General features: G+C 33.1%; 1 long non-coding RNA gene across 1 annotated transcript in view; it reads right to left on the minus strand.

The window, feature by feature from the left end:
- Positions 1–2,493: 2,493 nt before the first annotated feature.
- The window catches only part of LOC118525397 (uncharacterized), a 108,219-nt gene continuing 92,973 nt past the window's right edge, over positions 2,494–17,739 (minus strand). Inside the window, exon 3 of the long non-coding RNA XR_013445330.1 lies at positions 2,494–2,644. This is a non-coding gene — a long non-coding RNA (uncharacterized LOC118525397). The remainder of the gene's footprint in view (positions 2,645–17,739) is intronic.

A 17,739-nucleotide genomic window follows, 5' to 3' on the forward strand; every position in this document is an offset into this window, starting at 1 on the left:
AATATATAAACCCATTGAGTGTTTATCATGTCCCTTGAGCTTCATGTATTAAATAATTTAATCCTTACAACTATCTTAGAGAATCAGTACTACTCTTTTTCTGTTCTGCATATGAGGAAACAGGGGCCCTGAGAAATTAATTAAAATTCCCCCAAGTTCCCACAGCCAGCAAGTAGAGAGGTGGGGTTTCTAAGGCAGTGTGGCCGCAGAGCCCAGGCTCCTAAGAGCTACAATATTTTGCCTCTAATATCTTACAGACAATAGACTGTATCCTGGGAGAAACATGACTGTGTGTGGGAAAATGTAGGAGACTTTGCTAGATAATGCATTACAATATAGGAAATGGTACAAAGTAGTGGAAGCAATGTTAAAGGAAGTTGAGTCAGAATGGTCAGTAGATTTAGATATTTTTCAGGTAATATTTTTGCACTCGATCCAATGGATAATTCAAAAGAGTATGATGTAGCCAAGCCCGCATGTTTTGCAAAGAGTTCAGACTAATGTATACAGAACTATTTCGAAAGGCAAATTATAGATCTGTGAAAGTTTAGTAGACGTATAATTCATCTCATCTCCGAGTCATGGAACCTAAGTCTACAAAAGGGAGTTGGGCTAGATCATCTATATGGTCTTTTTTAAATCTAAACATTCTCCAGTCTCATAATAAAGGAAAAGGAAAGAAAATTGCATTAAAGCCATTCAACAAATACATTTTAGGTACGGTTTGATATGGTATGGTTTGATAATCTTGTGTCTAAGTATTTCTTTAATGATGGAACCTAAGTCTACAAAAGGGAATTGGGCTAGATCATCTATATGGTCTTTTTTAAATCTAAACATTCTCCAGTCTCATAATAAAGGAAAAGGAAAGAAAATTGCATTAAAGCCATTCAACAAATACATTTTAGGTACGGTTTGATATGGTATGGTTTGATAATCTTGTGTCTAAGTATTTCTTTAATGATAATGGAAGTACATAAAATATTTGCCTTAAAGACAAAGATGAATAAATCTAATACAATTTTAGGAAAAATATAATTAATGAGCAGATATTTATTGAATATTTATTATGTGCAAAATACTATCTGATGCTGGGAAATATAAAATGATTCTGAATTATGGGCACTACATTGCCAGGATTTTAAATTTTGAGTAGAGATTTAAGATCAACATGCATGAAATAATAGTTTAAATACCGTTTAACAATTAAGCTGCTTTAATGTGCAAGTAACAGAGAAGAATTCAAAGTAGCTCAAACAATGTAGATCCTGCAGGGGAAAAGAAAATTTGCTTGAATAAGTAAGCAAAATTGGGCACGTTTATAGAGGAGTTTGGATTTTAGTCTGGACACAATTTGACGAGCAGCAGTGGTGGAATGTATTAGAGTAAAAAGAGAAAACCTGGGAGTTGGGACAACAGGTGCAGGTGATGGTTCAGGAAATGGATACAAAGATTTTGGCTTACAACTCAAAGAATGAAGTTATTGCTAGAACTCAGTGCATTCCGCAATCCATGCCACCTCTATGAGTTTAAAAAACTAGAGTGAGGACGAGGATGCACAATGAGCAGAACCATTTGTAAGGCCAGAGTCATGATGGAGGACCATATTATCTTTTCTGCCATGGAAGCTGGTGAGAGATTTCAATTATAAGTTCCAAATCAGGGACTTTCCTGGAATGCTCACATGTATTATTAAAAGTATCAGAAGAGCCAGGAGTTTATATATCAGTCAGTCTCATACTCATCCCCAGTAGATGCATAGACTATTCCAAGACAAAACTAGCAGTTCATTGTTGTTTTGGATTTAAGAGCAGGAACCCATGTCGCTCAATGCACGTGCACCAGTGGCCAACAAGAGGGCCACGGAAGGGGTGTGTGGTATTGGGGGAGAGACTAGAAGTCTGCTTTCGGAGGAAGCTCCTGTTACTTAGAGAAAGTTGGAAGCAAGTGGACTTTGGTTCCTCTTTACTTTCAGAGGATGTCTGTTTTCTGATGTAGAAAAGATTTCTTTGTAATAAGAAATTTTAGATAGGAATCAGAAAAAAATTTTTTTCTTGCTTATATCAATGTTGATCTACGTGTGACCTTATAGAAATCACTTTTGACTCTAAAATTCCACATTCCCATTTTTAAAACAGGAATAATACTATGTACCTCTCACAGAGATATGTAAGTTCTCATAAAATAGTCACAGTACTGTACAAATATATTACTAAGAAATATGAGCCATATAAATTATCTTAAATACATTTTTTACTGAAATCTACATTTCCTTATGCACTTAATTTTAAATTAAGCATGACTTGTACAAATTTAAAGGGCATGCTTAATATCTCCTTCACAAAAAAAAAAAAAAAAATTGGAAGAAATGCAAAACCATCCCTCAGATTCTGTATTCAGTTCGGAAGCATATTCTATAAAAGAAAATATATTCTACACTCCCAAAGAGAATGCCAAAGACAAGTAAAGCAGTCATGCTGATCTTACCTTTTATATCAACAACAAGAAGAATAAACCTTCATGCTTTCAACCAGTTTTGGATACAGGAAAGCAGCAGGGTCTAGAATCCTCTTTCATCACCTCAGGGTGTGACATGATTATTCAGGAAAAATCAAATTGACTTTATAACTTCGGAAAGGTACATCTACAAAGAAAAGAACCGAAATGAAAAACTGTAAATTATAGTTCCCTACTTGAAAAGGCCAAATAACTCACCCTGGTCTTAGGAATATCTTCTATGCTTCAGGGATGGAGAATGGTTTCTGTGAGAAAAACGCTGAAGTTCAGTGACAGCAGCTAGTAAAGCTTTCATAATTCCTTATATTTACTTGTTTTTTTCATTAATAGGAACACTAGAAATAACTTGAAATATTATCTATATGTGTGTATATCTATATCTGGATTTCTCTATCCATAGAGATCTACAGAGATTCTACAAATAGAGAATCCTCATAGGATAAAAATTATGCTTGAATCTGATAAATTTTAAAAGATTATTATTTTTTTATTTTTATTTGACAGAGAGAGAGCACAAGTAGGTAGAGGGAGAGGGAGAAGCAGGCTCTCCACCGAGCAGGGAGCCAGACGTGGGGCTTGATCCCAGGACCCCAGGATCATGACCTGAGCCGAAGGCAGCCGCTTAACCTACTGAGCCACCCAGGCGCCCCTTAAAAGATTATTAAAACAATTTCTTTAAATACTTTTTTCCTTAAATTCATAATTCAAATCACGTATGTGAAAATCATGTGACCTGACCACACTGTGGTTTTTATACGGGCTTGCAAGGAAAGATGCCTACTGAAGGACAAGTGCCCATATTTTCTTCACATTCTAAGCTTCATATATTTTGAGTATGCCAATAATGGTCCATAAATCCTAATAGGAGAAAGTCAGCTCATTCTCTGAAGAGAAGATAAGAAGCTCAATTAAAAAATCCCCTTCTCACAACACTTGTTGATTCAAGTGTGAGGACTTAGATTTCACAGCCATTTGCATCCATGAATAAGATTACAGAAAGAACACTCCCCTCTTACATTTGCACTGTCACCTCTTCGAATGGAGAGTGACTTGCATGAGAAAATGCTAAGTTATAGCCTCAAATAATTTAATACTGCCCTCTAGAGGCATTATAATAGCATTAAATTTGCTCCTTCTGGTGTGGTTTTATTAAATTTATTTCCCTAAATTTAAAAGCACAACGTTTTGAAAACCGACAAAAGACAAATTAACGTAACAATTTTCCAAGAGTTACATCCATTTCAAATTTAATTTACAAGTATCAAATTGTTGGCCAGGTGGCAATGTACACATTGGAGTCCCCCCAGTTGCTATGGCTTTTCCGTGAACCCTGAAGAACATGGAAAGGAGTGGTCAGTATAAACAATCCCCACCCCAAAAATACCCTAATTAAAATTAAGAACTTGAAAATGAGAAATATTTCCTTCCTTCTAAGAAGAAAGTAAAGCAACAAACTAAGAGCATTCTCCTCAAGACTTGAGTAATAGGCAATTTGCTAAAATATGAGTCCGTGAAGAAGAAAAATAAGACTGCTTTTAGAACTGCATCTTTGGGAGACTTTTATGGGCAGATAAATAGATTAAGCAAAGTCAATTTGGACTTACCATAACAAAAGTTAGAAAATGTATTAAAAGAGAAGAGGATATTCAGGTATTTGGGATTTCTGTGAGAAAAAAATAATTTTAGATACTAAGAAATCGATAGAAGTTTGAAAACTAAGAAACTTGGAAGAGTTTTATCATAAAGCATCTGGTGGTTTGAGAACAAAAAAACTGGGCATAGGATTCTTATTTTAAAAGAAAAGTTCCATGTTTTCCACGTAAGCCTGAAAGAAGAAATTTTACTTTATAATTTTAGTGATAGGAAATGGTGTGTAATGCCTGTTGTCTTCCTTGTTGGCACAGAGAAAGCTCTTTGGAAATAAAATTCAGTGTCTGTTTTCTCCAATAAAGACCATTTTCTGAAGTGCTTATATTGGAAATGTTGCTCGTTATCGTACAAAGTAACATATTACTAAATCTACCACATTGTATAGCAATTTCAAAGAAAGTGCTTGTTGAAAAAAGATTACTTGACAATTATCTGTAAAATAAGTTACTTCCACTCATTGCTAGAAATCAGTGATCCATTCCCATACCTGGAAACAAAATTTTTGCATATCAGTAAATGTTGTACACAGAGTGAAGTGTAATTACAAAAACAAGTATTCAGGGTTAAATTTTGTCAACTTTAAGCAATTTGTGCTAAATGCGGATATACGCTGAGGAAAATTTATCTACATTTGCAAATATATTCTTACTCATATAGAGGTTATAAAATCTATATAACTTATAATTTAAATTACAAACACAACTTAAATGACTTTCAAAAAAATGAAATAAATAACTTGTTTCTTTGAAAAGCATAATTACTAAATTATTGGAATGACTTTATGAGAATTTCAGAAAAAAAGAAATGCATGAAGAAATATTCTAGATTTTAGTTAAACTAATTTTAGAGGACAACATCAAGGTAATAAAAAATATTTATTTCACAAGTTTAATTAAAGTTCATGCATTCATGTTTTATCTCCCTCCTGTCTGGATTGCCTTAAATAACCATTCAACCAGTATGGAAAGGTCTAAGAATGCTGCAAGAGATATAAAACTATAATTACTAATGGAAGTCAGGCGTAAACATAACTATAACATACCATTTATTTAGTAAAGTAAAATAATGAAAATTACAATAATTAAAAACAACCTGACTAGCAAAAGAGGATTTGCAAATTCAATTATATTTACATATAATTAGGATAATATCTAACATAGGTTAATCACATTTTTTTTAAACTGGAGAATGAATGCTAATTCTCTACAAGTATAACCACTAGGTGATTACGTTGATGAAATGGAGTGTGGTTGGTGGACAGGCATTACTATGTTGCTACATACAAACAATTTTGAGGGTGTATGACACAGAGAAGGGAGTGGGAAAATACACAAGAAAAATCTACATATTCATCCCTTGAACATTCCAAAGATTTCTTAAAGAAATAATGAATAAAATACTACCATCAAGATATTCAATACTCTTCCAAAATAATTCTTAAAACTACACAATAAGATCTACGGAGTGAAACTACCTAAAGCAATCATTTTATCTGAATGAGACAAAAGATTTTACCAGTCAGCCAAGATAAAATACCTTATTTGAAAAGGAAAACATATGTCCACTTATAGGAACAGAAGAAAATAAAGACAGAGAGATTATCAAGAACTGTATGTTGGAGGGTGGGGTGATTATTGTTGATGTATTTTCCTGAAATTTTCATTGATCCAGCTCTTCAAAAACAATATGATGACATTTCAGAATTAGATAGTATTAAAATAAGCATTAAGGTGCTAATTCTAGAGTGCTATCTCAAATACTGCAAATATACCTTTTTCCCATTATAAGTTGCACACAAACAGTATTTTTTTAATTAAAAAAATACAGTTAGAAGTGTTTTTAGGCATCAAGCATTTTATTCTACACAGTTCTTTTATGTCAAAATTTATGCTTTGTGAAGATCTTACTTTTTAATTTATTTTAAATATTTTTTACTTAAGATCTTACTTTTGATTTATCATTCTATGTTCTAAATGTTAACAAGCAAAGGAGCATTCATTCAATCAAATAAATAATTTATATAATATTTTAAAGGAGCAATTGATTGATTTTTTTTATTTTATTATGTTATGTTAATCACCATACATTACATCATTAGTTTTTGATGTGGTGTTCCATGATTCATTGTTTGCGTATACCACCCAGTGCTCCATTCAGTACGTGCCCTCCTTAATACCCATCACCAATCTAACCCATTCCCCCACCCCACCCCTTCTAGAAGCCCCAGTTTGTTTCTCAGAGTCCATAGTCTCTCATGGTTCGTCTCCCCCTCCGATTTCCCCCCCTTCATTTTTCCCTTCCTGCTACCTTCTTCTTTTTTTTTTTTTAACATATAATGTATTATTTGTTTCAGAGGTACAGGTCTGTGATTCAACAGTCTTACACAATTCACAGCGCTCACCATAGCACATACCCTCCCCAATGCCTATCACAGCCATCCCATCCCTCCCACCCCCCACCACTCCAGCAACCCTCAGTTTGTTTTGATTGATATTTTTCTATATTGCTATGTTTTGAAAAATATTTGGACACTCTTCTTAACACTGACAATTAGGGAATCCTGTCCTATTCTTTAGATGTGCCAACTATAAACCTCTTTATCTTCCAGTCTGATATCCTCCATATTTTTTCTTTTCTTATAAAGAAGTACAAGTTTTTGTCTATGATTTTTCCCCCGTCTTTTTCCTTTGTCTTTTTCTCTCCCCCGTGTTCAGCTGTTGCTATATGTGAGTTCCTGCCTCACTTTTACAGCTCTGGGAGCCAGTGTATTATTATGAGTCCCCTATGGAGCACTGGACATCCAAGTTCAAATTCTGGATCTAGTGCTTGCCTAAGGGAGAACTGGCAGGTTTCCTTACTCTCTCAGCCTCAGAGTTATTCTGCAGACCAATACATTTATGCTAAATGAAATTTTCTCTCCTAATTTTATTATAAATATGGTTATATGTTGACTAAAAATGTGATTTGCTTTTCTGGAAAATATTGTAGTAAGTGCTAATTGGCTTTTAGTTTATAACTCTAGAAAACTCTTCTTCCTGAGATCATTGACTTCCTCCTAATTTAAAAATTAGATCATTCAATAGCATTTGACTCATCTTACTTAAAATTCTCTCTTCTCTTGACTTCTGTGATACCACCCTGTTTTAGTTTCTATTTTCAACTCTAAAAGATTCTCTTCCGTCTTCTTGTCCTCTTATTCCAGGCTTCTCTTCTTACTTTGTGTCTCTAGGTCTCAATGTTGCTGCTGCTGTTGTTTTTCTGAATGTGTTTTTTTCAACTACAGAAGTCCCCTCCTAGAGTGAAATACGTAGCCCAGATATCTTGCTTGACTTTCAGCCACATAAAAGTATCTACTGATCCTCTCCATTTGTATGCACCCCCAGATACTTCATATTAAATATGTCAGAACTAAATTCTTCATATCCTCCTAAGTCATCTCTCCTATGTTTCCAATGTCTCAATGGCTCCACCAACCATTCAATGCAGGAATAATCCAAGACTTTTCTTTTTTACCTTCCCTCTACATTAGTTAGGGTTCCCGAGAGAAACAAAACCAACAAGATAGATAATATAATAGAGAGATTTATTTTAAGGAATTGGCTCACATGATTGTGGAGTCTTGGCAAGTCCAAAATCTGCAGGGTAGGTTGGCAGACTGGAGATCCAGGGAAGAGCTGCAGTTCACGTCCAAGTTGGCTGGCAGAATTCCCTCTTCTTCTGGGGAGATCAGTCTTTTTTCTATGAAGGCCAACTGAGTGAATGAGCCTCACCCACATTATGAAGGATAATCTGCTTCACTCAAAGTCTATTGATTTAAATCTTAATCTCATCTAAACAATGCCTTCACAGAAACATCTAGAATAATGCTTAGACAAATATCTGAGTACTGTGGCTTAGCCAGGCTGACACATAAAATTACCTATCACACTCCCTCATGAAAAAATTGATTACCATTTCCTACCTATTTTACATATTTATATCTATCAACTTTGTCCACTGTCTCCATCCCTTTACCCACTGTGGGAAGCCCAGGCTATTATCCCCTGCCTTGACTATTGCAATATTCTCTTAACTCTCTGACTCCAACATTTCCCTCCTAATCCATTCTCCACACTAAATGGAATGATTATTTTGATTATGCTAATTCCATGTTTAAAATTACTAACTATCTCCCCTTCACTTCCTGGAGAGTCCAACATCACCAGCATGATATATACGTTCCTCATTATCTGATTGTTAAATGTTTCCAATCTTTCCTTCCACCATTCTTCCACGTACCCAAAGCTCCCAATATATTAAATTATTTGTAATTCAATGTACTGGCTGATTTATGCATCCATATATTTGCAAATGCTATTCTATTTAGACTATGTCCCTAGTGCTTCTTTGATTCTTTCTTTTCTTGGCTTTATTTATGCTTTAAGGCTCAGCTCAATCACCACCTTCTGCAGGAAGCCTTCTATGGTATCACAGGGATTAGGTAGCTGTCCACTCATTGAATTACAGGAGCAGCCTGTGTTCTGTTACTAGCTGAGTTAATACACAGAAAATGCTTAAAACAGAGTCTGGAATATAGCAAGTGCTTTTTGCTATTAGCTGCTATTATTATTAATAACAGTATTTATAGCAGTCACATCAAATTGTATGCTGGGTGATTTGACCATTGCTCCAAAAATTACCTTAAAGGTTAATAATTTTTCCTACCCTTATAAATTCTCAGTTCCTAGCACAGGCATGACACATAGTAGGTAATAAATATGTGTCAGTGAATGAAAGAACTCTTTAGTACTAGAGACATATGATGTTTCCTGAGAAAAAAATTCCTTTGTACAAAAAATCTCAGACCCAATGCCAGATGTCTGAGACTTCAAACAAGACTAGGTGAATTTTTCAATGTGATTTTACTAAAAGCCTTCATAAAATTAAAACAGAATTCATCACATCTTATGGACATTTTGACATTATCTTTTGCCAGTCATATATCTATAGAATATGTGATGTATTACTAAGAATACTTCAGGAAATGGCTATGGAATAAAATGTCACTAAAATTATCCCAGTCTTCTTTCTGAACTTCCTAGGTAATTTGCAGATCACTTTATTCAAAACCTTACAATACACATTGTTATTTTCTTCCCATCTAATTGCACCACATTTTAACTTTATAGAAATCTTCTTGTCTTTTATAATTTATCAATCTTTCTTTTCCATTTCTGTCTCCTAAAAAAAAAAAATCTTACAGAGTTCAAGTCAACTTTGACCCATGCTAATGGCTTAAGAAGACAGTGAGTGATAGGTGAAATGTAGCTATCAACTTCTAGTTTCTTTTATTTTAAAATAAATGGGAATACCCTATAAATATGGAAGTACATTTCTATTTTTTATGATTATAAAAAGTAGATTTTCTTTACACGTTATTTAAAAATAGGTTATTTAAAAATTATATAGAGGAGAAAAACTGCATTTACGTCTTTGTTTTTTTAAACTCCCAATCTGACATATATTTTGCTTGTATATTTTGGGGTTTTGAAAGTTCATTATATGTTCTGAATATATGTTCTGATATCTTTATCAGACATATGATTTGCAAATATTTTCTCACAATTCACAGGTACAGAGTATAGGGGTTTATTTTTAATAATGATGAAGGAACAATCCAACCAAAATACATGAGTCTTAAACTTTTTGCAGTTAATGAATGGTCTCAAAATACATAAAGAAAAAACTGACCTCAGAACAAGGAGAAGCAGAACAATCCAAAATCAGAGTTGAAAATTTTTAAATTTCAATCTTTGTAACTATTAAAACAGGAAGATATAGAATCAGTAGAGATATATCAAATTAGAACAAAAGGAAAAGCAAACGACCTTATTTAAATCTTCAAATCTGTTTCTAATTGTACTTTATTTTCAAATGCACATGGAATATATATAAAAATTTAATATATGCTGAACCATAAAAGTAGTCTCAAAAAATATCAAAGTATTTAAATCATACATACATACATACTTATTTAGAACATAATGATAATGTTAGAAATCATTTTTTAAACGTAGCATAAAAAATTAACATATGTTTAGATATCAAAGAACACACTTCCAAATAACACACAAAACTGACCAGAAATAACAGTTGAAGTTATAAAATATTTTGAACTGAATTACAAATATTGCATATCAAACTTTTGTTATGAAGCTATAGATAAGTTTAGAGACAAATTTGCAAACTTAAGTGCAAAAAAAGAATCATTTATTGTGATAATGATTTCAAGAAGTTAGAAAAAGAAGAGAAAATTAAACCCACAGAATGTACCAGGAAAGAAATAACAAAAATAAGATGAGAGGTTAATGAAGTAAGAGATATGGCAACATTAGAAAAAAACTTAAACAGAAAACAGTTGGTTATTTGGAAAGATTAAGAAAACCCAGAAATATTGACCGAGGGGGGAAAAAAAGAGAAATAACAAATAACCAATATCAAGAATCAGAAAGAGAATATATCACATATATAGAAACATTACAAAGATAAAAATAGGGTATTATGACCAATGATATCCAGTAAATTTGAAAACATAACTTATCAAAACTGACAGAAAAATAAGTAATCTGAATAGTTTTATAGCTATTAATAAACTGAATTCATAAAGAAAAACCTACCCACAAAGAAAATCTTAAGGGGGTAGCTGAGTGCTCAATCAGTTAAGTGTCTGCCTTCAGCTCAGGTCATGATCCCAGGGTCCTGGGATGGAGCCCCAGGCTCTGCTCCCTGCTCAGTGGGAAGTATGCTCCTCCCTCTCCCTGTGCCCCTCCCCCCTGCTAGTGTGTGCTCTCTCTCTCTCTCTCACTCTCACTATCTCTCTCAAATAAATAAATAACATCTTCTAAAAAGAGAGAGAGAGAGAGAACCTTAGGATCAGATTGCTTCACTGGCAAATTTTTCAAATATGTAAAAAGAAACGTGGCCATTTAAACAAACTCACCCAAAGACTAGAAAAATAAAAATACCTTCAAAGTCATTCTGTGACAGCAGCATGACTCTGGAACCAAACTTGGAAAAAATACCATAAGAAAGAAAATTACATGTCAATTTCTTTTGTGAAAATGATCCCAAAATATTAAACAAAATAATAGAAAATTAAATCTAGTAAAAATGTAAAAGTATTATACATCTGGACAACGTTAATTTTATTTCAAGAGTGCAAGATTAGTTTCATACTAAAAAATAAATATATGAGCTAAGGAATAAATGAAAAAATTCATATAACATCTCCATTGACACAAAATTTATTAAAACTCTTCACCTAATCAATATAAATACAGCAAACTAAAAATATGAGAATTCCTTAATCTAGAAGATATTTTCAGTACATATACACACACATGCAAAATATGCATACTCAGAATATACATACACTCCTAAAAATTATAGGCAATAAGATAAAAAAAAAAAATAGGCAAAAAAAAAAGTTCTTGAGTAGACCATTAACAAAAGAGTATGTCCTAAGATCCAATAAACATGAAAAGGTGCTCAACTTCATTAGCCACCAGAGAATGCAAATTAAAATCATGTTGAGATTTCCCTATATACCCACCAAAACTTCTAAAATTAAAAATAGTGAGAATACAATGCTGGTGAGGATGTGAAGCAAGTAAAATTCTCATATGTTGTTTGTGTGAAAACAAATTATCTGCTAAGGGATCTGCTAAATTTGAATACCTACACACACACACATGCACACATACACGTAACACATATATTCCTATAACACAGTAATTCATTTCCAAGCTATATGCACAACAAAAATGCATACATATGCACACCAAAATATGCATTTAAAATGCAAAAATAATGCAGATAATCTAAACAGTTTACCCACCATTACCCATCAATTTAATAGGTAATTAATTGTATAATATTCATACCATTGTGCATTATATGGCTAAACAAACAAACAAACTACGGAGATGAATCTCACAAAAACAATGCTGAGTGAAAGAAGCCAAGAAGAAAAAAGAAAGAGAGAAAGAAAGTCTAACTAAGCTTAAAATTATTGAATTCATACAAACTATGTTCTCTAACCAAAATGGAATAAAGTTAGAAATCAATTAACAGAATGAAGTTTGGCAAACTTCACAAATTTGTGGAAATTAAGCAATATACTCATAAATAACCATTTAAAAATGACTATTCTTCCTTGTCAAAAAAACTGCAAGAAAAATTAGACAATACTTTGAGAAGAATAGAAATTAAAACACAGTACAAATGAATTTATTTGGTGCAGCAAAAACAGTGTTCAGAGGGAAATTTATACCAGTAAACGCTTATATTAAAAAAAGAAGATCTCGGGCGCCTGGGTGGCTCAGTTGGTTAAGCGACTGCCTTCAGCTCAGGTCATGATCCTGGAGTCCCTGGATCGAGTCCCGCATCGGGCTCCCTGCTCGGCAGGGAGTCTGCTTCTCCCTCTGACCCTCCCCACTCTCACGTGCTCGCTCTCTCTCATTCTCTCTCTCTCAAATAAATAAATAAAAAAATAAAAAAACTTTAAAAAAAAAAGAAGATCTCAAATCAATAATCTAAAATTCCATCTTACAAAACTAGAAAGAAAAATCAAAGTAAACTCAAAGCAAGCATAAAGGAGATAATGAGGATTTGAGAAAAAAATTGAAATAGAGAATAGCTAAATAATTGAAAAATAACAGCAAAACCAAATGTTGGGTCTTTGAAAAGACCAGCAAAATTGACAAACTTTTAGTTAGGCTAACCAAGAAAAAAAGACATGATTCAAATTATTAAAATCAGAAATAAAATAGAAGGCACCACTACTTCCTTACTGAAATAAAAATGGTTATAAAGGAATATTATTAACAACTTAATGCAAAAAAAATTAGCTGGATGAAATTGACAAAGTCCTAGAAAGACACCAGCAACCAAAGTGACTCATGAAGAAATAGGAAATTTGTATGGACTTATAAAAAGCAAAGACACTGAGTTGCTACTTAAAAAATAAACAAAAACCAACTTACAACAATGACAAGTCCAGGCCCAGATGGCTTTACAAATGAATTTTACCAAACACTTTAAGAAGAATTAATTCCAGTCCTTCACAGAATCTTCCAAGAAATAGAATAGGGTAGAACACTAAGACTAATACTACTCTGATACCAAAACCAGAAAAATGCATCACAGAAAAGAATAACTACGGACCAATATCCATTATAAATATATATGTAAAAATCCTCAACAAAATAGTAGCACACAGAATCCAGCTATATATACAAAGATTATACATACCATGACCAAGTGAGATTTATCCAAGAATACGAGGTTTGCTTTAATATTTAATATCAGTTACTATAATACAACTTATTAGGAGGATAAAAAGCAAAACAACATCATAATACAAAGAGAGGCAGAAAAGATATTTAACAAAATCAATGCACTGTAATAATAAAAAAGATTCAACAAACTACAAGTACAAGAGAATATCCTCAACCTAATAATGAGTATCTATGAGAAACCCACAGCTCACACCATATTTTATGAAAGACTGAATACTTCCCCCTTAACATCAGGAACAAAGCAAAGCTGTCCTCTCTTACCATTTCTATTTAATTCTGTACTGGAGGTTCTTTCTAGGGCAATTAGGCAGGAAAAGCAAAGGCACCCAGTTGGAAAGAAAGAAGTATAACCATTTCTATTCTTGAATGACAAAATCTTATTTCTAGAAAATCCTAAGGAATTCCTACAATATACTATTAGAACTAATGAATGAGTTCAACTAAGTTACAGGATGCAAAATCAACATACAAAAACCAATTGTATCTCTATACATTAGCAATTCACAATATAAAAATAAAATTAAGAAAATAATTAATAGCAACTTACAATGGCATGAAAAAATAATTAAATACATAATGGTAAATTTAATAGAAGTAGTGTACTTTTTATTGAAAAGTATAAAATATTATTGAAAAATTTAAAGGAGACTTAAGTAAATGGAAAGGCATCACATATTCATATTCATAGAATGGAGGATTTAAATTGTGAAGGTGGTGATACTTCCTAAATTGATCTGCAGATTCAGAGAAATTCCTATCAAAATCTTGGATGCTATTTTTCACAATTGACAACTGACCCTAAAATTCATACAGAAACTCAAGGGGGGCAGAATAGCCAAAATAATCTTGAAAAAGAGAAACAAAGTTTAAGGACAGAAGCATTCTGATTTCAAAACCTACTACAGTGTTACGATATTCAAGACAGTATGGTATCGGCATAAATATAGACATATAGATCAATGGAATCCAATTGAGAGTCCAGAAATAAACCCTTATAATTACGGTCAATTGATTTTCAACAATGGTGCCAAGACAATTAAATGGGGGAAAGAATGGTGTTTCAATAAAAACTGCTAAGACAAATGAATACTTACATGTAAAAACTAAAGTTGGATTCCTACCTCACACCATAAACAAAAATTAACTCCAATGGATCACAGACCTATATAAGGGCAAAAATTATTAAACTACTAGAAGGAAGCAGAAGAGTAAATCTTTGTGATCTTGGTTTAACAATGATTTCTTAGATAGGCCACTACACAGGTGCACACACACACACATATACACCCAAATATTAGATAAATTGGAATTTACTAAAATTAAAAAATCTTGTGCTTCAGAGAATACATTTAGGAAGTGAAAAGACAACCCAGATATTAGGAAGAATATTTGCAAATGATATATCAGATAAGGGACTTGTATCAAGAATATATAAGAAAATCTTTCAACTCATCAATAAAAAGATAATCAAATTGAAATCAGAAAAAGATTTCAAAACATGCTTATACAATTAATATAAATGTATGGTCAATAAGTACATAAAAAGATGCTTAACAGCATTAGTAATTAGGGAAATGGAAAGCAAAACCACAATGAAATACCATGTCAGGCTCATTAAAATAGTTAAAAAAGACAAACAGCAGTAAGTTTGGAGGAGAAGTGAAGAGATTGGAATCCTCATGAATTAAGGGTGGGACTGTAAAATAGTGCAGTCACTTTGGAAAACAGTTTGGTAATTTTGCAATATATTAAACATAGAGTTCCCATATAAGGCAACAATTCCACTTGTAGATATATATCCAAGAGAATTAAAAACATACGTCCACAGAAGAAAATGTACACAAGTGTTCATAGAAGCAACAGTCATAATTGCCGTGGAAACTAAAATGTCCATCAACTGATAAATGGATAGCCTAATGTGGTATATCCATGTGATGGAATCTTATTCAACATTAAAGAAAGAATGAGTACTGATACATATGACAACGAATGAACTTTGAAAGCATTTTGCTATGGTAAAGAAGCCAGTCACAAAATACATATAATGTATGATTCCATTTATATAAAACGTCCAGAATATGTTTATTCATAAACATGGAAATAGATGAATGGCTGCCAGGGACTGAGATGGGAAGGGCATAGGGAGTGATATGGGTCAATGGATATAGGTTTTGAGGGTGATAAAAATTAGATAGTGCTGATGGTTGCACAACCATTTAACTATAATAAAAACCAATAAATTTTAATTTTATCAGGGTATACTTTACCATATTTAACTTATAGCTCAATACAGCTATTATAAAGAGAGAATAAAAGCAATTCATTTTGTATAAGAATCAATAATTTTAAAAACAGATCTATTATCATAAAAGGCAGAATAGTGGTTCTCTCATGGGGACAGGGTGGAATAATGAGCAAGTTTCCTGTGTGCTGGTCTTATCTCATATCATGAAATGTGTTGTGCTTACATGAGTATGTGTTAAATTTGTAAAACACCATGAAGCTGTTCATTTAGGATTTGTGTGTGTGTGTGTGTTTTTAACTTAAAATAGTTTACTTAGGGGCACCTGGGTAGCTCATTGGTTAAACGTCCAACTGGATTTCATCTCGGGTCATGATCTCACGCTCATGAGATCAAGCACCGCATTGGGCTTTGCACCGGGCATGGAGCCTGCTTGAGATTCTCTCTCTCCCTCTCCCTCTTTCCCCCCTCCCCGTTCATGCATGCTTACTCTCTCTCTCTCTAAAAAAAAAGAAAGAAAGAAATATAAATTAAAAAAATAAAATAGTTTACTTAAAATTAAAAGTTAAAAAGGTCTTCAAGAAAGTTTGGAAAAATGGAATGTGAGAAAATGTGAAAATGGAGAGAGGAAGTCTGAAGAGATCCTGTAGGTCACTCTTTAGAGAGAGGATCTCTTTTGTGGGTCATTTAGGCCGTGGCCAGGAAATACAAGGGAAGGAAGAATAAATGTTAAGGTTTCAAGGCCTTAAAAATACTTGATAGTATTAAAAGCTGCGGCTACTTTGGAAAACAGTTTAGCAGCTTCTCAAAAAGTTAGATATAAAACTGTTACATGACCCAGCAAAAATTTACAAACTAAGGGCAGCACTATTCATAATAGTCCCAAGCTGGAGACAAATTAAATATCCATCAAGTTGTGAATAAGATTAATTGTGATATACTCATACAACTGAATGCTATTCAGTGATAAAAAGAAATGAACTACTGATAGGCAATATCATGGATGAACCTCAAAAGCATTTTGCTAGGCAAAAGAAGTCCGACATAAGAGACTATGTATCATGATCCCATTTATGTGAAATTTTCAGAAATAACAAATTTGTAGAGACATAAAGTAAATTATTGGTTGCCTAGAGGCTGGGGTGGAAATCGGGATTCACTATATATGAGAGTACAAGGTATCTTACTGAAACAATAAAGATATTCTAAAAACAGATATGCGGTGATGATTGTTTTACATTGTAAAGTTCCTAAAATTCATGGCTGTATTCTTAAAATGGGTGGATTTTACGTTACATAAAATATGGATTAATAAATAATGTTAAAAATACTGATAGTAATACTCATAGTCTCCTCTGGCTTGTAGAAAAAACTATTGCCATTAACAAACAAACAAAACACAATAAAACCATTTTTGCCAACACCTGACCAGCTATTCCTGGAATGGTCTCTACAGACTTTGTCAAACCTTGACTAATGGACAATTAATATACACAGCTGAATAAGAGCTAGAACAAAGTGAGTAAAATCAGATGGCTCTGATACAAATCCCAGATCTCCTATTTGCTGCTTATCTGCCATGAAGCAAATCACTTAAGCTCTGTAAACCTCAGTTTCCTCACTGTAAATCCTGGATAATAATAGTACTATGTTACAGGATATCGTAAGAATTAATTGGGGTAATTTGTGTAATGCCTAGTACAATGCCTGTTAAGAGTAGACAGTAAATGTTAGCTTCCTTTATTATTGCTATTGCTTGGGGAAATAAAGACGATCCCCTCACAGAAAAAGACCATTTAAGAAGAAACCACTGAATTTATCACACAAGAGTTTGTTTCTTGCCCATGACAATAAAGGAATAAAATAATATAAACCATAGGCTAAGAAAACAGTGAAGGAAGTGACAGAAGATATAAAGGATATTAAACTTCGGCAGATGGAAAGCAGATGGCTTATTCAGCCAAGTGGAAAAAGCTAAATCTAAGCAAGGGT

This window comes from Halichoerus grypus, chromosome 2 (genome assembly GCF_964656455.1).
Source record: "Halichoerus grypus chromosome 2, mHalGry1.hap1.1, whole genome shotgun sequence".
Lineage (NCBI taxonomy): Eukaryota > Metazoa > Chordata > Mammalia > Carnivora > Phocidae > Halichoerus > Halichoerus grypus.